Genomic DNA, 22,287 nt, shown 5'->3' with positions numbered 1-22,287 from the left:
CCCAGCTAAATTCATTTGCTTCAACCACTTGCTTTACCAATAATTTTCTTTTCCTACAGAAGAACTATCTCTTATACTGGTGCCTCTATATCATCAAGTATTCTAGGCTAACAGTTTTGTGTTCCCACTTAAAGATGACCTCCATAAATAAAGCGTTTCACATTCGTGCATGCTTAGTCACTCAGTCATGTCCAATTCTTTGAGACCCTATGGACTGTAGCCTGCCAGGCTCCTCTGTCCATGGGATTCTATAGGCAAGAGTATTGGAGTAGGTTTTTATTCCCTTCTCCAGGGGATCTTTGCAATCCAGGGATCAAAGCTAGATCTCCTGCATTGCAGGTGGATTATTTACCATTTAAGCCACCATGGAATCCCAAAGCGCTTCACATATTTATTCTCAAATCCCCTATGGATACTGCAGTGACTGACATAAAGTAGACCCTCAAGAAATTTTTGATTTTGAGTTGTCTTGAATATTATTGCTTTGTTTAAAAACCTGTGTTTCCTATTTTTACATGCTACAAACTCTTTTACCTTTTCAACAGGATCTTTAGATTTGGGACCTGGAAAAGTTTGGGAGGAGGATAAGGAAAAAGCAGGGAAAGAGACCCAAACAAAAAGGACATTAGAGAAGCAACTGGGAGCAAGTGGCAGACTGGAAGTGTTTTGACAATCTTTGTGTTGTCCTTTGCCTACTGAGTGTTACCTGGTCTTTGGGGGTTCTGACATCCATATACTACAACCACTGATCTCTTTAGGGATCTCAGAATGCACAATGTCCCAGTTATACCACACCCAGGTCTGTGGCTTTCTGGGGTTGCTCTTTGTCCACTGGCAGGAACATAGTGACTTATGTCCACCTGTCTTCTGGCAGGAAAGCTGAAATAGCCAGGTAAGTCCATGAATACACCTTTTGTAAAGTGCTAATTGTAACTCCAGACATTTTATGCAAAGATTTAGGCCTTTGGGACCTTCTCTTTCTTTTCCAAGTGATACATGGGTACTATGCTTAACATTGGTTTTCAGGAAATGATGCACTGCTTTTGGTGCCTAACCCAGAGGTATGAGCCAATAGGAATATGGGTTGTGTAGGGGAAAGTACTGTGACAAAGAAACCTAGGCAACTCTATACAGCTTTCTCCTCTGTTCAATAAATAACATTTTCCATCACCAGCATGGCCACAGGTGAGCAGAGGAAGGAGGAACCCAGAGGGATGGTTTTACCTAAAGGCTTATTGCCAAATTCAGACTTAAATTGAAGAAAGTAGGGAAAATCACTAGACCATTCAGGTATGACATAAATCAAATACCTTATGATTATACAGTGGAAGTGAGAAATAGATTCAAGGGATTAGATCTGATACAGAGTGCCTGAAGAACTATTGACGGAGGTTTGTGACATTTTAGAGGAGGCAGGGATCAAGACCATCCTCAAGAAAAAGAAATGCAAAAAGGCAAAATGGTTGTCTGAGGAGGCTTTACAAATAGCTGAGAAAAGAAGAGATGTGAAAGGCAATGGAGAAAAAGAAAGATATACTCATTTGAACGCAGAGTTCCAAAGAATAACAAGGAGAGGTAAGAAAGCCTTCCTCAGTGATCAGTGAAAAGAAATAAAGGAAAACAATAGAATGGGAAATATTAGAGATCTCTTCAAGAAAATTAGAGATACCAAGGGAACATTACATGTAAAGATGAGCTCAATAAAGACAGAAATGATATGGACCTAACAGAAGAAGAAGATATTAAGAAAAGGTGGCAAGGATACACAGAAGAACTATATAAAAAAGATCTTTATGACCCTGATAGTCATGATGATGTGATCACTCACCTAGAGCCAGGCATCCTGGAATGTGAAGTCAAATGGGCCTTAGGAAGCATCACTACGAACAAAACTAGTGGAGGTGATGGAATTCCAGTTGAGCTGGAATTTCAAATGCTGAAAGATGATGCTGTGAAAGTGCTGCACGCAATATACCAGCATGTTTGGAAAACTCAGCAGTGGCCACAGGACTGGAAAAGGTCAGTTTTCATTCCAGTCCCAAAGAAAGGCAATGCCAAAGAATGCTCAAACTACTGTACAATTGCACTTATCTCATACCCTAGCAAAGTAATGCTCAAGATTCTCCAAGCCAGGCTTCGACAATATGTGAACCATGAACTTCCAGATGTTTTAGCTGGTTTTGGAAAAGGCAGAGGAACCATAGATCATATTGGCAACATCTGTTGGATCATTGAAAAAGCAAGAGAGTTCTGGAAAAACATCCACTTCTGCTTTATTGACTACACCAAAGCCTTTGACTGTGTGGATCACAACAACTGTGGAAAATTCTTCAAGAGATGGGAATGCCAGACCACCTGACCTGCCTCTTGAGAAATCTGTATGCAGGGCAGGAAGCAACAGTTATTACTGGACATGGAACAACAGACTGGTTCCAAATTGGGAAAGGACTACATCAAGGCTGTATATTGTCACCCTGTTTATTTAACTTATATGCAGAGTACATCATGAGAAATGCTGGGCTGGATGAAACACAGCTGGAATCAAGATTGCCAGGAGAATTATCAATAACCTAGATATGCAGATGACACCACCCTTATGGCAGAAAGCGGAGAACTAAAGAACCTCTTGATCAAAGTGAAAGAGGAGAGTGAAAATGTTGACTTAAAACCCAACATTCAGAAAACTAAGATCATGTCATTTGGTCCCATCACTTCACAGCAAATAGATGGGGAAACAATGGAAACAGCGGCAGACACTATTTTTGGGGGCTCCAAAATCACTGCAGATGGTGATTGCAGCCATGAAATTAAAAGACGCTTTCCCCTTGGAAGAAAAGTTATGGCCAACCTAGAAAGCATATTAAAAAGCAGAGACATGACTTTGCTGACAAAGGTCCATCTAGTCTAAGCTATGCTTTTTCCAGTAGTTGTGTATGGATGTGGGAGTTGGACTAATAAGAAAGCTGAGCACTGAGAATTGATGCTTTTGAACTGTGGTGCTGGAGAAGACTCTTGAGAGTCCTTTGGACTGCATGGAGATCTAACCAGTACATCCTAAAGGAAATTAGACCTGAATATTCTGGACTGAATTCAAGGACTGATGCTGAAGCTGAAGCTCCAATACTTTGGTCACCTGATGTGAAGAATTGACTCATTTGACAAGACCCTGATGCTGGAAAAGATTGAAGGCTGGAAGAGAAGGGGGCGACCGAGGATGAGATGGTTGGATGGCATCACTGACTCAATGGACATGAAGTTGAGTAAACTCCAGGAGTTGGTGATGGACAGGGAGGCCTGGTTTGCTGCAGTCCATGTGGTTGCAAAGAGTTGGACTTGACTGAGTGACTGAACTGAACTGAAGCTCTTCTGTGCATTGATTATCTCCCCACAGTTCCTTTCTCAGTGGAGAATGCCAGAGTGCTAAACCTTAAACAACTGCTTCAGGTGTATTGATATCGAAGAATGCAAACTTATAGACTGTTTTATAATTATGAGTCGAGTCCCATTGCTTACTTTACCTTGGCACCAGTTAATGTCTAAGTGAATTTTTCATAGGAATAATTTTCTGTTTCTCCGTTGTCCCTCATTTATTTATCTAAAATTGTAAATTATATTTGCTCTACCTTTGTTTAGTAAAATAAAGTCATTTCTATGTCCATGTCTTGTCCACCCTTTCCTATACCTCCCAAGGAATGATTTCACCAATATTCTCCCTACATCACGGGCTTCCAACACATATTCTCAAGACTTTCCTCACCTCTCCCTCAGATTTTTTCTGTCACTACTCTCTTTTCCTTTTCTTCCTTTGAGTAATATGTTTTAAAATCTCTAAAGCTAGCACAGCTACCTGTACTCTCCCCAACTCCTGCCCCATTAATGACACACTTCCCCTTTAACCCTGACTGCTCCTGCTCCACTAATTATTTTCTCTCCTGCAACCATGGTTAAGTCTCCACTGCTGCTTCACTTCTTCCTCTTCACTTAAAAAAAACAAATAGTTTTGCTGTGTTGAGTCTTAGTTGTGGCACTCAGATTCAGTATTTGTGGTGTGAGAGCAGAGAGCATAGTTGCCCTGAGGCATGTGGGATCTTAGTACCCTGACCAGGGATCAAATCTGAGTCCCCTGCATTGGAAGGCAGATTCTTAACCAATGGACCGCCAGGGACATCCCCTCTCCTTCTCTTTATGAATAGAGATTCCACACATTTCCTATTTCCAATTATTTGCACTTTAATTTTTCTCATTCCCTTGAAATATGTATCCAGCACCCACAAATCTCTGGAGATGGTTCTCGTTGACCTAATTATTGCTGAATCATTAGCTGCTGTCAGCCTATGAGTTTCACTCTGCAACAATCAGCACACCTGTCTGTTCTGAATCAGCCCGGTGTGTCGTGCTTTTACACTGGGTTACAGGCTTTCTTCAAGTCTGTGGCTAGAGTTTCCTCATGTTTCCTGAACACTCTCTCCCTCCAGATGAAATCCTCTTATTTCTTCTCTATACACTTCTCTTTGCTCCCTACCTGTAATTGTTTCATGAAATTATTCGCATTATCTGTGAATACACGTCATTTCATATATGTCACCATAACCTCACACTGTAAGTTGCTTCCTATAGGTAAATTCTTCTGACTTTTTGCTCTCCTGGTAAAGTCACTAATATATCTGCATATAAAATATTTTTAAAATATTTTGATACCATGCAAGTGGAATTTTCTTAATACATACAAATTTGGGGAATTTATTTTTGTTTCATTTTTGTCTGTGTTTTCTGATCATGGATGTCCAATTATGACCGAACCAAAAGGAAAAATCGTTTGAGCTCAGGGTACTTGGAATTCATAGTTTGTGAAAACCAGTCTTTCCACGTTACTGGGTTCTTACATCAGGAAGATACCCTTGAGTTCTTTTCACCATCCTGGATTTTCTCCTTCCTTCTTGCATATTTTTCATATGTAGGGTAAGAGTGTTATGACCATTCTGAGAATGAAGTGGGAGACTAGGTGGTATGTTTGGGTGTTTTCACTGTCACTTTCCCGTTTGTACATAGACATATCCCATACCTGTAGGAAGCCTTTGACAGTGGAATATTTGAACAGACATTTTAGGATGGGAAGCTTGTGCTTTCTAGTCCTTGTTCCTGAACTGACTGAAAACACTGTTGTTCAGACAAATGGTGTGAAGTGTCTCTCCTATATCATCTATAAGACGTGTCCAGATTTCCTCTTTGGGAAAGTACAGGTTATAGGCTTTCAGAGAAGAGTATTGACAGTCTTCTTCTTCAGTCTGTTCTTATAAAACTTTAGAACTTGCTTGATAGACTGTTTCACATATCCTTTACAGCTTTCATTCAGACCTGGGGCTAGAAGCAGCTCCTTTCATCTTACACAAGAATGGGGTTGAAGAAACGTCAGAGAGGGAATTAGTCTCCCAAATAAGGTAGAAGAACTGGGTGTGTGGAAGGCCACAGATTCAAGTTTCTGCAATGTGGGTTTTTACAAGATGATCATTGCTAATAGCATGTATTTCCCAGAGAAACTGAATTAGTTTGCTTCATGCAACTCCTGAGAGAAAGGAGATGGCAAATGCAGGGTCTGTTGTCTATCTTGCTTACTATAGTATATCCTGTGCTTTGCAGTATCTAACAAAAATAGGAGCTTGACAAATATTTGTAGAATTGAAATGTATAAAAATGTATTAAGTACATTGGCAAGGAACTAGTAGCATTGGTAGTAGTAGCAAATTTGGGGGACTTAGTAAATTCCATGTATTCTTGTACTGTTTTCTGAAGAAAGTATCAGATGCTTTCTTCTGGTTGTGATTAAGGATCATGTTTTCCCTAGGGTATGGTCAAAGACGCTGGGAACTTGACTGAAACTGATCTCTGCTAAGAGATTCAGGGGTTAAAATGGAAAATCTCAGGTCAGTACATTTTAGGATTAGGTGCTTTCTCAAATTAATCAATCCTTCTCCTGAAACTTCTGGTCAATGATGCTAGACACAAGATACTAGATTTGATAGACAAATAGGTAATTCAACTGTGGCCATTGCTTTATTCCTCTTTGGAATTGATATATAAATTTACCTTTTCTGAGTATAGTCTCACCAATTATGGAAAACGGCAATTTTGGATAACTACATAAAACATCAAATAGAAATATCCTATAACTGGTATCGGAGAAGGCAATGGCACCCCACTCCAGTACTCTTGCCTGGAAAATCCCATGGACGGAGGAGCCTGGTGGGCTGCAGTCCGTGGGATCGCTAAGAGTCGGACACAACTGAGTGACTTCACTTTCACTTTTCACTTTCCTGCATTGGAGAAGGAAATGGCAACCCATTCCAGTGTTCTTGCCTGGAGAATCCCAGGGATGGGGGAGCCTGGGGGGCTGCCCTCTATGGGGTCACACAGAGTCGGACACGACTGAAGCAACTTAGCAGCATAACTGGTATAAATGTCACTGACATTGAATTGGTGCTATTGCCATGCTTCTTGCACCCTCAACAGTTTTTTAAAAGCCCAAAACACTTTTGTTTTAATCAAGAGGAAAACAAGGTATGTCACAGATAAAAATGATGCACATATTTTTGTGCTTATTATTTAAAGAAAGGAGAAACATCTGAAATCTGTTTGCTAACTACAGTATAATACAAATTAGCCTGCAGGCACCGTGTGTGCTGTACCCTGTCTGCTTGCCAGCCCCGCTTAGTCCCAATGTATTAATGAGCAAGTGCAAGTATTTGAACAATCAGCATTTCCGCATTTGCATGCAAACTCTCATGCTGTGTAATTATACACAGAACTGGCACTCAAATTAATTAAAGCTGATTTCTCTGTGACTGCGAACTGGTCATATCCTCAGCTTTGCCTTCCTATGAAGTTATCACTCTCCATTCAATGTGACACTTCTGTCCCTGGCATTCTCAGTAATGCTAATATTTGACAATTGTGAATTTGGTAATATTTTAAATTGCAGCTAACAATGGCTGCATGTTCCTTTGCTTTTTCTTTCCTCCCTATTTTCCTCCTTCTTGTATAAAGATCAAAAAATAGCTTTTGAATGTCTGCTTTGTAATTATCCCAAATAGTAATGCAAACAAATTGCATATATTGTTTCCTCCTCTCTTTTATGACTCCACCCACTTGATTAGCACTTACAAACAATTCATCAAATTAAAAAAAATTGTTTATTTGATATTAGCAAACAATTTTTTTGATGGTTTTGTTCTTAATTTTGAAAAGGCTTTAACAAATGCTGTTTTATTTTAATGGATAAGGATCTCATAATTCAGGATGAGGGAGATTAGGAGGGAAAGAAGCAGCAATAACTGCTAGATTTGATTAAGACTTTTTGAATCTTCATCAAACAGAGAAGTATTGCAATGGAGCCCACTATTTGCTAAAGAGCTCCGTAAACATTACCTTCTAGGGAAGAAGGCTTTCCTTGGCTCTTCCACAATAAAGCCATATCCCTTTGGTTCTCAGTTCCTCTGAAGAAACTGTTTCTGTGACAATTTCTTTGAAAAGACATCCTTAGAGCAATTAAGATATTATCATGATTCTCTTTTCATAAATTTAAATCTCTGAGTACAGGTGGCTATGAAAATCATCTTCACGTAGAGCCCCGGAAGATGATCTGCTTTGACATTCTTCTGAAATCAAAACTTACCTACCACTCAACCTCAGCTCACTATCTCCCCATTTCTCTATATCCTATTAGCCAGAAACAGTACAGACTATTACAGGGGCCAAATATCTCTTTTCAGAGCAGGCACCAAATAATTCTATCCTTTGAGTTCAAGATCCTGAAATACACTGCCAAGAAGATGGTCTCAGTAATCTACGTTTGAAAGGGAAGATTGAGTTGGAACTCTCCTTATAATCTCTAGTGATTACAAGAGATATAATTGCCCTTACCTTATTTGTAGTACTTCTGGGTCCACATAGAACATCAGTTAGCAAGCTCCCTTCAAATTCCAATTGGCATACAAGTGAGAAAAGAGTATCTTTCCTGAAGAGGCTGTGGTGATATCACAGTCACAAAACTATCGTTGTGATCTGAAGTCTGCCCTTCTGTCTTGTCATGATTTCCTATGCAGACAGGTGTCCTATTGGCATGAATTTCATTGCCAATTACACTTTAAGAGTGGGTGTGGCTTGAGCATGTAGCCAGTTCCACCTGTCTCTAAACCCTCATAACCTTCATTGCTTTCAATATTTCGCTCAAGTACCCAGTGACTTCATGAGTTACCCACGCACTGGACCCGACTAACAGAGGTGTGGGAACAGTATCGAGTTAAGCAGCACCGTCATTGTAGTACACAATGCTCATTGCTACTGGCAAATACCTATTTGCTGACTCAGGATTGGATTGCTCTGAGCAGGACTAGGCAGTTCTACTGCTTTCTGTTTGTTTCCTCTTTAGAAACTGTCCTCTTCTAACTAACCATATAGCAAAACTAGATTTTTTTTATATTCATTCCTTAAAAATATAGTTTCTTTAAGCATAGAGAATTACTACCAAATTTTAACCTTTTTTAAAAACAAGCACTTGCAAAATGAAAGACAAAATTGGAATTCCTCCAATAATTAAAATGAACATCACTATATATGCTGTCCATTTTGCTTTTAAATTTTCTGATAGCAAAACAAGTAGTTACGTTTCTTTTACTTCGTAAAAGAAAAAGATAATATGTGAAATGCTTTGTAAACATCCTTAGGAAAAGGGAAACTTTTACTCTTTATGGAGTATTAGACTAGCTGGCACTCACTGTTGTTTTAATTGATGGTGGCATTTTTAAAAAGTTGATTGGCTACATATTTCTTTATAGGCATATGCATAAATGAAATTCAGGTATGGAAATAATAAGCATTTAAAAACATACCAAAATTTTAAGTGTAACATGATCAGAACAAAGTCTAGAAAATATGGGTCTCAATATGTATAAATGGTATGTCTTTGACATACAGTTTCTACCCACTTTATCAACTTACTCTGGAAGTGTGGGATATTAATTTTCTCGGGCCTCTCAGTTTCTCAGTGACATTTAAATCAAGCAAACTGTTTTTTTGGGAATTGATTTATTTTCAAATATCAAAGTTTGCTCCAATATCCTACCCAAAGCAGGAATTTCTATATAATATTGCTTTTTCTTCAACTTGCCCACCACCTAGCATAAAATGATGTGTAGTGATATTCAATAAATTTTTGCTAAGTAAATGTTTAACTGTACATTTTAACTGTGATGTGAACATTGTAAATGATATAAATCAAGTAACCTGCAAACTCTTGAAGACTTTCTTTCTAAACAGACTTCATACAGGTTTGCATATAAATGTGAGTGGTGATCATTTGCTAAATAAATTGAAATTAAAGAACTTTGAAGAGAATACATTAAGTCTAAGACAATTCACCCTCACTTTAAATAGAGCGCTTCCTTATTTTTGACAAATATCTTCCTAAATTGTCTATTCGTTGGTATGAATTTTTTCTGAAGCTTCATGAGGTTTTGAGGATAAATTTAATCCCTATTCCACATGAAAGTTGTACAAATATTTGAAAAATGGCTATCATTTTCTCCTAAGTCTACTCTTTTTTCAAAGTGAACATTCCTTTAATCATTCTAATATGAAGTGGCTTTTAAGGCCTCTCACCATATTGGATGGATTCCAGTTTGTCCATGTCTGTTCTAAATGTGGCATCAGAACTGAATGCATTGCTTGAGATGTGGTCTAATTATGCATAGTAAATGGGTGCTGATGCCTGCCTTGTTCTGGACTATGTTTATAACAATTTAGAATTTTATGAAGGCAGGAAACGTACTCTGAGGAAGGGTTAGTATCATTATCATATTTTTAGTTGTTAAACTTCTATAAAACTAAAATTTCAAATATTTTTCATATCAAATTCTGTCTAATCAAATCTCTTGCAGCTTCTTGTTGCAACTGATGATTTGGATGGAAATCACTGACTTTCTATCCATCCATACTAGAGCTTATTGGCCCATTGTTCTAATTATTTGTGGCAGTTTTGAATCTTGATTTTGCTAACCAGAGTCTTGATTTTTATATTTCATTTTGTGCCATTCTTTAAAAGGCATCTGAATGGCTATGATGAGTCAAGCACCAAGTCTGGCAGTGATGATACCAAAAGCAAGAAAGACATGGTCATTTTCCCGAAAGAGCCCACAGAATAGCAAGAAGACTGCCAATGTAATTATTTTTATTTCTTTCAAATAAGTAGGGAAAAAAGTGCTAATACACCTCTCAGAAATCTCTCTTCAGATTGAAAATTATCAGTCTTTGCTAATGAGAATAAAGTATTGCACATGTCATTTTTTATTGAGTACTTATTTAAATAGGTAAAAAAGCACTTCATGTACATTTTGCATTTAAGAAGCATGATTTTTTTGTGACATAGTTTTAAACCCTCACTAGAGTTGAAGGGGTTAAGGTTCAGGAGTTTATGCAACTTATGCAAATTTGCATAGCTGATAAGTTGCAGGGCTTCAATTTGAACCCCCAAAACTATGTTACTCCGAAGTTCATACTTAGATACTCAAAGAGGTGATTCTGCCATTTGAAAAAAATTCCTAACCATATTATAAACTATCTCTAACTTATCTTCTAAGAATGTCTGAGTATTTTGATTGGAAGACTTACCAAATTTAAACTTTCTTTGAATAGTAAAAGTAAATCAGTTTGCTTGGAATTGTTTTCTTAGCGGATCCATATCTTAATAGTCATTACCATCTTCTCAAAATGCCCATTTTTACTTTGATATTCCTGTCTAAATTTTGCTAGAGATTCAAACTCACTGGTTTGCAGTTCACAGAATCTTTCTTTCCTAAAAAATTAGGTCAGTGTCCACATGAAAATAACTGGCAAAGGTTCTATGGGTACATTTGAAGTTCTTTCTTTCCTGAAGACAGTAGGACATATTTATGTAGCTATCATCTTCACCTTCCTGGGATTCACTTCCTGTAATGGTACTTATTGAAAGTAAGTGAAGACTGAATTGTTCTGCACAAAGTCTTACACTTAGACACACTTCAAAAGTATTTGTTGAAAAAAATCTACATACTGGAGAGGAAAAAAGCTCCACAAACCTGTTTTATAAGAAAGAAAAAAGACCACTCTTTTTTGCCTTCTCAGGAGGAGCAATACTTATATCACACACGAATGATTCTTTTGTTAAAGAAAACAACTAGGCAAATCTGGACAAGGCACTCTGGTCGAGAAGGTCAAGTCTTTTGTGGCATAGCCCGACAGGCAGCACTGGATAGATAGAGCTAAATTTCTCCATAATGAATTATAAACAACTTGTCAGCCTGGGAAACAAGACTTGGACATGGGAAGAAGGGAAGAGATATGAAAAGTGTAGTGGTCTGAGGTGTTGCCCAAGAACATGGCAGAAAGCCCAGAGCATAACACAGGACAACAGCCAGGGAGGAATTCTGAAACAGCTCACACTGAAACTCAAAACATTGCTGCCTCAGGAGTGTGCTAACCCGAGAGGTGACACTGGAATGATAATGTAGAATAGGGCCTTTTCTCCAAGATCGAAATCCAGTGAATGATCTCAATTTTGTAAGATGAAAAATATCTTTAGAAGAGGAAATAGCTTGTGTTTTTTTTTTGAGTACTTTTATTATTTCAGTTTGAGTGGGTATTAGAAAATACTAAAACCCTGTTGTCTTATAATTTTCTATTAATATGACTTTTCCCTAATTGTACTTTTATTATAGCATATTTTCAAGAGCATATTACTCCTTTTATCTATTCTTTTATACAATAGATTTTTATTACATAGAAAGTCTTAAGGTTATTTCTGGTAGATAAGTGTAGAAGAAAGGAAGGTATGTTATCAAGAGAATGTTGAGCCCCCTAAATGTGAAAGATTTTTGAAAAGATTATTTCATTCTATCTAGAAAAGACTGAAGTATCAATTTGATATGAATTTCATAGGAATAATAAAAAAAATTAGCAGGACATAAAAGACCTTTTGAGACAATATTTTTCCAGAGAATATTATGATATAATCTCAATATTTTTAAAATACTTTAATAAAATAAATGTCTGTTAATAAAAATAAATTTTGATGGATAAAATTAGCTTATATTATTAAAAGAGATATGCATATTTGTGTATATGTAACAGAAAATTTAAGACTCACAATTTTAATCACTGTTTCAAAGTAAAAACTTTGTTGCTGGGAATGTTCTCTTTGGTAATATGCAGTATTGGAGGCATCAGCAGAGTAGTATTATGCTAATGCATTATGTCTGAAAGATGAACCTCACTGAAAAATTTAAGAAACTGAATACTGAACAGTTAGTTGAAGAAGGGCAATTATGGGATCTAGTCTAGTTTCATTATCTAAGATGAGTAAGAATAAAATGCAAAACTGAAACATAAATGATGCAGGGCATATTAGGTATGAGATTTCTTTTTTGTTTTAATTATCTAATTTTGCATTAATGTGCTGCTATTATTAAGACAACACATTGTCTAATTTATTACCACCACAACTCTATGAAGTAGATAATATTATCATCACCTTTTAACAGAGGAGAAATTGAGACACAGAGTACTTAAGCAACTTGTCCAGGGTCACACTGTTAAGCAAATAATTGAGCCAGGATTGAAATTCAGGCAGAATCTGCAGACTCTATATCTCTATTAATTTATTTTGCATCTATTGTGTGCTTTCTTTATGCACACACTATAGTAAGTGTTTTTCATAAAATCTATACCCTCATGAAGGAGAAATTCACCTTTTAAATTTATTTTGTCAAGCTAAGTAGTCCTTAATATCCTACTCAAATTGAATACAAAATATACTTGTATCCATTAGGACTCAGCTCAAGGGTCAACTTATTTATGGAACTTTTGTTGATTTCTTTGGATAGAGGTGACAGCTGACTTCCCTGTACACCCTGTAGTCTGCACAGATACTTACATACGCCTGTAATAGCCACTGCACCTCTTTATTTGCATATCTACTTATCTCCTGGGCCTAGCTTGGTGTCAGGACACAGTAGGTTTAAAGAACATTTATGGAATCAATCAATAACTGGGGCTAGTCCTTATCTTTCTGCATCATTTTTCGACACGTAATTTTCCCTGCCAGGCACCAATTTGTCTCCTGCTGGGGGAAAGCAGAGTATTGCCTTCTCTAGACTTTCAATTAATGTTTCACTGTTGACTAAAGTGCTAAAGAAACATGAGTTTTTCTGCTCAGGCAGGGAGCATTTTTGATAAGTAAATAAGTTAAAAATACCAAATCAGCAAGCTTTTGGTTGGATTACCTCAGAGAAGTTGCCCACAGTTTGCCCACGTTGCCTCTGACAGATGTGGCTCAATGCCATTCTCTCCAAAATTTTATTTATTAAGTGATCTGATCCATAGTTTAAACAGAAAAGGAAGCTGTAATGATTTTTCATCCCAGCATAGACCCGGAGGGAAGAGTAAGTCGAGTGTAGACTCATGTGTTAGCATAGGACAACTCATTCCTTCCTTCAATTCAGTCATCTGACATCTATTAAATGAATGAGAGAGTAACTAAATGATGGCCTGGGTAGCAGTGGGAAGCTTCAGATGGGCTCTGAGATGGCTGTAGAGAGCAGGGCACCTTTGAATGGAGCACTGGGATTAAAGTTTAGCAAAGAAAAGGGAGACTGGCAAGTGGACAGTATGAAAAGTACCAGGAACAGCACCAATCCCCTGTGGACTGGGGCACAGGTGGCCTCTTGGGCAGCTGTGAGAAGTTTATTAGAGCAAAATGTTCTTGGAGGGGAGAAGAGATGAACATGCTAGCCACATATTCTGGTGTGAATATTTTATGATAAAAGCATATTACAGAACTACATTTAAGGCTTGCTTCTGTTATGACCTCAAAGCCTGGCCTTATGAGAATCCTTTTATACCAATGGTAAAGGAATCAAATGCCTAAAAAGGCCAGGCAAGTCAAGATTAAGGAGTGAGGAGACTGGGAATAAGGCAATAGGAGGTACTGTGTTGCTACGGGAATAGGGGCCTAGTGTTATCCAGTGGTACCAGAAATTTCAACTTGCATATATAAATCAGATATCCAGTTTTTTTTAAATGTGAAATCTCCAAATTTTAAAGTATTGACAAGTAATCTAATGTTTTATTAAATACTATACTGGGGGAGAAATCCCTGTTACCATGCTACAATCCCTTATTTTAACTTCCTATTCTACAAAATGACTTGATAATACCTGCTCTATATTCCTCAGAAAGATTATTAGAAAGATCAAGTCATCTTGTAGATAAATTGAGAATTAGAATGTGCTATATAGCAACTGAACATCAACTCGGGCTGATGAAGATGAGAGATGTGACTTAAGGTGTAAGACTGGAGAATAGTTTCTAAGTGTTGCAATATTTGCTAGCAAGATTGAAATGGAAATTCCAAGTGAATTCATTTTCTCAACTCTGATAGAGCCGTCAAAAGTGATCAAGCCATTAACATATTTTGGGGGGAAGAGCCCCTGGAGAAGGGAATGGCAACCCGCTCCAGTATTGTTGCCCGGAGAATCCCATGGACAGAGGAGCCTGGCAGGCTACAGTCACGGGATCACAAAGAGTCAGACACGACTGAAGAAGGTAAATGTTCTAAATGTAAAATAGCAATTGAAATATCGTTTATATTATTATTAATGCCACTAACTCTTATTTTTTAATAAGCTGATTTTGTCTCACTTACTCTTCCCCATCTTTATTTTTATCTAAATCTGAAAAAGAAAATAGCGTAACATCGCATAGGATAACATTAAATGAATCAGTCCAATATAGTTTATTCTAAGTGAAGGTTGGTTGGTAACTCTGTGATCCCACCTGACTCAAGTTATTTGAGCACTGGCTCTTCCTTTGGCAGTAGTATAAGTATAATAAGTATAAGCACTTTTAAAATACTTTATCTAATTTGATTATATATATATATGTGAACATGTGTGAAGTCGCTCAGTCATGTCCGACTCTTTGCGACTCCATGGACTGTCGCCTACCAGGCTCCTCAGGTGACAGTCCATGGAGTTTTTCAGGCAAGAGTACTGGAGTGGGTGGTGTATACGTATATACACCATTTTGCCTTAGCCTAAATGACTCTGGATAACCAAAAGCCTAAAAAGAAAATTAAGAGTAGACATAACCCAAACATATTGGTATGAGCTATCAAAATGCTATTTTTAAATTATTATTTCTTCTCTGAAAAGTAGAGATTCTCCTGTACTTACACAGATTTTGGCCAAAGTTTTGTTTCTCCACATCCAATCTGTAGGCTAAAAAAAACAAGCAAAGTTGATACCAACACATACTAAAGACCGATCCTAGAACTAAAAATAACAATTAGATGTTGGCAGGGCTCCCCAACAGAATCGCAGAATCTCTTTGTTTAGCTTTTACACCAAACAGGATTTCTCTTCTTTGTCTGAGGTGGTTTTAGTGTGGTCCTGACACACACTGATTGCTCAAGTTTTCAGTGCATGTCCTAGCGCTGGTTGAGTTTTCATAGAGTGCGTTCAGATTCTCTGTGGCATGTGTGCTCTTTTAAGAAACCAAAAATCTCAAAAGCCTCCCATAAATTTTACCCTGCTGCTGATTGGAACGTCCTCAGAAGCAACACCAGAACAGCCAGGTCTTCTTTAAGTGCTTCTATAAAGAGTTCATTTCAGCAGCTGTGGTTGAGGCATCCACTGCAGGCAGCCCAATAAGATTGAGATTAAAAATGGAGGAAAAAAACCTCTTGAAGTAGAATTCTGAATGTACCTACCAGCAAGAGTGAAATGAATCACATGTTTCTTGTAAGTGACTTTTTACTCTATGACTTAAAGAATCTCAGCAGGAAAAGTATAGGTTTGCCTAGAGAGAAATGTAGGAAAATTTTACAAAGAAATGAAACAACCTAGACATGAATAAAGCAGGTTGCCAATTCTGTGATTTTCAACTAGGAATATTCAAAAACTGAGCCCTCTATACAGATAGCCAATAAAACCTTTTATATACTTTCTGGAAATAGGGCTACACTCCATTTCATCATCTCGAATACAGTCCTGGATTTCAGGATGAGTAGAAGTTGGGTACTAAATGTTACACTGTGAATGAGGTTAAAAGCAAACTGAATGTTGAGAAGATCAAATCTATGGAGTCTGTTATTGGTAGTGTGGGTCACTGTGAGAGAGAATTGGAAGTACTACTCCATTTGGTCAATATCAACTCATTTCCCATTTTCTTTGTCCTTTTATTTTTGTATATGTATGTATGTATTTAATTGTATATGTATATGTATGTATTATTGTTTATGTATATGTATATATCCTGTGTGCTGTAGGTTAAGTCACTTCCGACTTTTTGTGACTCCATAAACTGTAGCCTGCTAGGCTCTTCTGTCCATGGAATCTTCCAGGCAAGAATACTAGAGTGGGTTGTCATTTCCTCCTCCAGGGGATCTTCCTGACCCAAAATTGAACCCGTGTCACCTGCGTTGCAGGTGAATTCTTTACCCACTGAACCATTGGGGAAGCCTCTTTGTCCTCTTATTTTTGTGAATAAGTGGGAGTCAAAGAAAAACTTGGGACAGTATTAGAAGAGCCTCAGATGTTCAGGGATGTAAGAAACAGTAACAAAGTCTGAGTTTCAGGTATCTAAAAGAGAGAGATCTCATCTAAAGATTGGACTTATTGGGAAAACAAAAGGGCATTGTGTTTTGTAAAAACTCCAGTAGTACTACCCTTAAGAGAGTTGCAAGATCACAGTCTGATGGAGCTTTAGGGAATGTGTAAGATCAAATCAGTCAAAAATACTTGCTTAGTCTAAGCTTCAAACAAACTTGTTCCTTCTTGGCTTTTGATGACCTTTACTCTCATTCCACTCATAGGAGTCATTTCTAAGTTCTAACTCTCTATTTGTCACCTACAAGGCCCCTTCTCCAGACACATCTGGGGTGGGTGGAACGGAGTGGCAAAACAACAGGTTTGGGTGTGGTATGGTTCTTGTCATATTATCCAAGAGTCTCAGTTATTTGTTTTTAATTTTGTATTTGTATTTCAAAATGAGAATATGCAGCATGTTTTGAAAATCTCAAGGCCTCATGTAATATCTTCCCCTTTTGCAAACCGATCAATTGGTTGAGTGTCTTTTCCTAGTTGACTGTCACTGCCATAGGTCTGGGACCTTCTTAAAGAAAGAGACTGCGCTATATATTTCTGAAATCTGGAAGTACCTTTAGTATAGTAGCACTTAACAAATCTATGTTGAATAAAGAAACAAATCTTGAAAAATAATATCTTCTTAGATGCTCATTTGGCATAGTTACAGCTTAGAGACAGGGAATGAATTATTATATCTCGGGAAAAGTAAGAAGGCATACTTATAATCTAAGCTTAGTCCTAAATCAGACTAAGATTCACTATATGAAGGAAACTGACAAATATATTTTAGTTATCATTATTAGCTAAAGTAAACTATTGTATTTCCTTTTCATTAAAGGAAATATTTGAAAACAGTCTGTATAAGGCAATAATTGTTACAATTTATGGAGGTTATAAATCCTTCCTGATGGCTCAGATGGTAAAGAATCTGCCTGCAATGCAGGAGACCTGGGTTCAATCCCTGGGTCAGGAAGATTCCCTGGAGAAGGGAATGGCAACCCACTCCAGTATTGTTGCCTGCAGAATTCCATGGACAGAGGAGCCTGGTGGGCTACAGTCCATGGGGTCACAATGAATTGGACACGACTGAGTGACTAACATTTTCACTTTAAGTCCTTTTGGGAATTCAAGGTAAGCTATGGACTCTCTCATGAGAAAAAGTGTACATTCACATAAAGCAACAAACAAAACAAGAAAGTTTGCTCATGAATAACCTGAAGTCCATTCATGGATATACCTGTTTTCCAGGTTAGGAATTTTCACAAGGGGTGAGCCCTTGATGACCTTCAAGGTCGAGAAGAGGGCTTTCAAGAAAAGGTTTATTGGAAGGTTCAGAACAATAGACTTCTATACAGCATTATCACAAATTCCATCCATTCCAAGAGACTGAATTGAAAGGAACAAATATGCACAGGGAGCTGCCCCCTCTCTGTGGAGGTCATGAAATTTTCATGCACACCCCACAGGGTAGAGGTATTCTAAGGCACCTGTTTAAACCAGATGACGCTCAGAAGTATTACGGCCATATCGCACTGTCCTCGCATCCAGAGAGACACACACAGTAGGCTCACTGTGCTGAAACACATTAAACATACCAAAGGTATGGGAATTCTGCCCTGGAAGCTCTGCATAAAGCTTGAGATATTTCCTAAACAAATTAAGTGAGAAATTATTGTCATTAATCACTCTCTGATTCTTTAAAATGTTTTCTCCTAGGACCTAAAATTTAAGCTGATTACCAGTCATTCCCAGAGATTCAAAGGCGAGGGAAGGACTTGCAAGAGAAAACAATCTGCATCTCAGTTGTCCTTTCTGACCCCTGTGCTCTTCTCTTCCCAGCAACTGCTTCCTTCTTCTAACAGTTTCTTCCTTGCAATGGCAGAAAAAAAAAAAAAAAAAAAAAATATATATATATATATATATATATATATTGAACTTTCTAACTGAGCCAACTTCAAATTGCCAAACTAGAATCTGGAAGGTTGCTTTTTAAAATGCTTTTGTAGCCAAACAGATGTATTTCTAAATTTTACTTCACTTCATTCACTGGCTTCTCCTCCACTATATTTAGGATTCATTGCTCATTTTCTTATCATTTTCCATTTCGTTGCTTTTGTTTCACATTTGAGTAACTGTAGGTCAAATATACTCCAGACTATTCTGTTAAAGACATGTTAAAATCAAATAGAAACTATATGATTAATGATATGAATCATCTGTTTTTTAAAAGCAGGAGTGTAAACAAGTGCCTGGCAAAGCCCCACCTGCTTTGCTGCTGTTGTGGTGCTGTGCCTATCATGAGAACAATTCCCCCTTCTCAAAGTTGAACTAAAATTAGGCTCCACCTGCAAGATGTTAATGAAAACTTACACAGCTGCATTCCAGAAACAAGTTACCCAGATTGCTTTTGGAAAGCTCTGTGTAAAAGCAAACTTGCTAGCTCTTTGCCTAATTCCCAAAATGTACTATTAATTTTAATGGCGATTATTAGCACAATAACCAACTGATAAGTAATCTCAAAATAGATCCAGTATTATCAAATAGGAAATATACTGTAATTTTATCCACACATCCTGCTGGGTTTAACCCATTACTCACAAATGTATACTTCCTGTCTCTTTTTTGGCACTTGCCTTCAAACGGAAGACATGAGAACAAATGCAGTCACTGAAGTGACAAACAGATCCAGTTTGCAAGGGACTCCCCTTCTTCACATGCTGCTAGGTGGAAAGAAGAAAGGGAGGCACATACTTCCTTTGCCCTTGATTCCTTTTGCAGATTTTCAAGCTTTCTTTGGAAAGAAGCCAAATCAAAACCAAATCGCAAGAGACTCACATCTACCCTTTTCTTGCAGATTTAAGACACAGTGGCAGTTCACGCATGCTCATCAGAGAAGGTGATCTTCCCCAGTACACTTTCAGATCAAGCCTTCACATCGTTGTTCTACAGGCCAAAGGGCTCAATTTTGATCCCCATTAACTTTTCCAGATCCTGCTTATAGTGCTTACCCTTTGAGAGAAAGATGTGTTACAGTTTAATTATTTACTAAATTAAGTGTGTCAAAAAATTAAAGAAGCTGCCATTTGGGGATGGAAAATCTCTGCTTTTAAAAATCTCAGCCTTGAAAAAAAAAAATCCCTCTTCATCATTTCCTTTGCTTGCAATTTAAGTCTTTATCAAAGGAGAAGAAAATGCCGGCAGTTACTCTGATTTGATCTGTGTTCCCAATGTTGTATGTGTCCTATAGATTCTAATGTTTTGAAAATTACACCTTCTTAAAGGCTCTTTGGAACAATTAAAAAAATGTTTCGAAGTCAAATAGGCTCAATTAGATCTCGAGCAGCAAATTCAGTTTCTGTTAGAGATTAAACAATGAAGAAAATAGCAATGCTAAATAGGAGGCTGCCTTTCATTAGCCTGGCTGATTTCATTAGCTTAATTCATGCTTATTAATTATTGGTCTGATGAGATCATCAGTGTAAGTATGCCAGCCTCATGACGATTGCGTTGGAGAATATTCAGTCTTTTTCAAGACTTCTACATGGCTCTTAGATGATATCCCCGTTTCATTTTCATTTCAGGCTGCTGCCCTACTCAATAAATGTATCTGAACCTCCTGTGAAAGCAACACTGCCAGAATAAACATTTTGTTTATTTACACAGCCCTGTTTTGCAACTGTCAACAAAGAAATATAAAAGGAGATTTAAGTTTTCATTCCTAGTGAACTCCTGTGTGTTTCTACAATGCAGGTCATTACAGACTCTGCTGCCCCCTGAGATTGAGCAATTCTCCTACCGTTGTCACAAAGGACTGAGGATCTAGCAGTGAGGGAGTGGACTGGGCCACTTAGATAAGTTTCATTCACTGTAGGAGCCCAAGGGAACAGTGCATCAAGGCAGCTGCACTGCCTCGGTTCATGGTGTAACTTTATACTATTTTCCCTTTAAGTCACTACTAATCTCTTGGGTTTACATATTTTTGGGGGGCTGCATCAGAGAAAAGCAGTGTGAAATTGCCTGAAAGCCTTCTTATAAATAAGACTTACAATACAGACCAGCTCTGTTGATGAAAAGATGGAGAGAAATGCCCTTGAGGCCCTGAAGAACCATTTTACAAGGCTCCCACTGTGATTTTTTTGGTCTCTATCTAATGACTGCTAAAAAAAAAAAAAGAAGAAGAAGAAATACTAAGTTGAAAACTCACTGGCCCCCAATTCAGTTGGAAATGGAGCCTTAGTATTAACATGAATCCTGTCTATATATTTACCAATTAATTTTGCTCATCTAAACTTCATCTTCTTTTTCTAGAAAATATCTTACTTCTTTTGACAAAAAGAAGAAAGAGAAAGCAAAAAAAAAAGTAGGAAACATGGGACATCAGGGATTGGAAAAGGAGACAAAGATTCAGGGGCTCTGGGTGAGCTTCCTAAACTGTATGCAAGGTACCATTGTGGGCTATTTACATGCTTCATCTTCTTAGATCAATTCTTTGAAGTGTTATTGTTCCATTTTAAAGTTGAGGAAGCTGAGGCCAGTAGATGGCTAACCATTCATTTAACTTGTGAGTGTCTTACTTTAAAATAATCATGATTTTTCACTTATTGTCCATCAGAGAATCCAGAGGAAGTGCCTCTGCTAGAAAAGAGGACATGCAGAGGTCATAGAAAAATACTCGTCCCTCTTTATTCGCTTGGATTCTTCATTATCACCAATGGATCTCTCATATTCACTCCTCAGTTTTTGGGAATTGGCCTGACTACCAACCCTATTCCTTTTATGAAAACACTAACTCCTTATACCTCCCATTTCCTAGCACTCCTGTCCAATCCCATCCTGCCAGCCTTCAGTTTCCTTAGTCTCTGAATCCTCCTACAAACAGCCATTTGGAAACAATTTTGAGGTCCACCTACTTTCCTGTACATCTGTCTATTGTAGTTTAGAGGTTAGGGACTGTGTGTTTTCTACTTGTCATGTTTATGCCTCATACTCTGTGGGTACCTAATAAATGCCAAATAATAGCAGCTTTATGACAGTGCAGAACTAGAAACACAGGTTCTTATATTTAGTATTTCATCACCAGCAAGCAACATTTATTCACTGTCAGCAGCACTATACTAGGCACTAAATGAAGTTAATTACTGAAACTAGACTCCTACATGGTATACCAAGATATTTTACTTTTCTCTCTTATTTTTCTGACAAAAAACAAATAGGATCATCACTGAATCTTCTCATTAAATCCACAGCATCCTGAAGATAGAAGCCAGTACATTTTTGAGAAGGGGGAACCGAGATGAAGAGTGTGTTGCTGGGAACTTTCTGAGCGTCAGTGATGAAGCCTTTTGCAAAAGTCAGTTTGCTGCTGCATGCATCTCCTGCTCTCCTTTCTGCTTGCATGCTCAGGGGAAGAATAGATGATCTAAAATTTGTATTTTCTGATAATAATAAAAATGTGTGTTTTCATGCTGTGTCTAAATAAGCAGAGTGAACTGAGACATTTAAACTTGATAATTTAGGCCAAAGATACATTGGCCTCTGGTATCAATATAATTGACTCAAAGGGGTTATTATTACCGGATTTTTTTTTTTTCCTTAGACTTTCCTAAATAATGAT

The 22,287-nt window shown here is 37.6% G+C and overlaps 1 protein-coding gene across 10 annotated transcripts in view; it reads right to left on the bottom strand.

Annotated features, from left to right (window-relative positions):
* The window catches only part of ADGRL2 (adhesion G protein-coupled receptor L2), a 306,832-nt gene extending 298,616 nt beyond the window's left edge, over positions 1-8,216 (bottom strand). For 9 of the 10 annotated variants that reach the window (XM_086394341.1, XM_086394364.1, XM_086394363.1 and 6 more), the window contains exon 1: positions 7,918-8,085. The gene's annotated coding sequence lies outside the window, so the exon portion shown is untranslated. Of the gene's footprint in view, positions 1-7,917 lie in introns of all 10 variants that reach the window. The other variant, XM_086394356.1, reaches the window with a different exon arrangement.
* Positions 8,217-22,287: the final 14,071 nt, after the last annotated feature.

Source organism: Bos grunniens, chromosome 3 (genome assembly GCF_055505025.1).
Source record: "Bos grunniens cultivar Pamir isolate PY7600 chromosome 3, Bosgru_T2T1.0, whole genome shotgun sequence".
In the NCBI taxonomy this organism is placed as follows: domain Eukaryota; kingdom Metazoa; phylum Chordata; class Mammalia; order Artiodactyla; family Bovidae; genus Bos; species Bos grunniens.
This window is presented reverse-complemented; position numbering and strand designations above follow the sequence as displayed.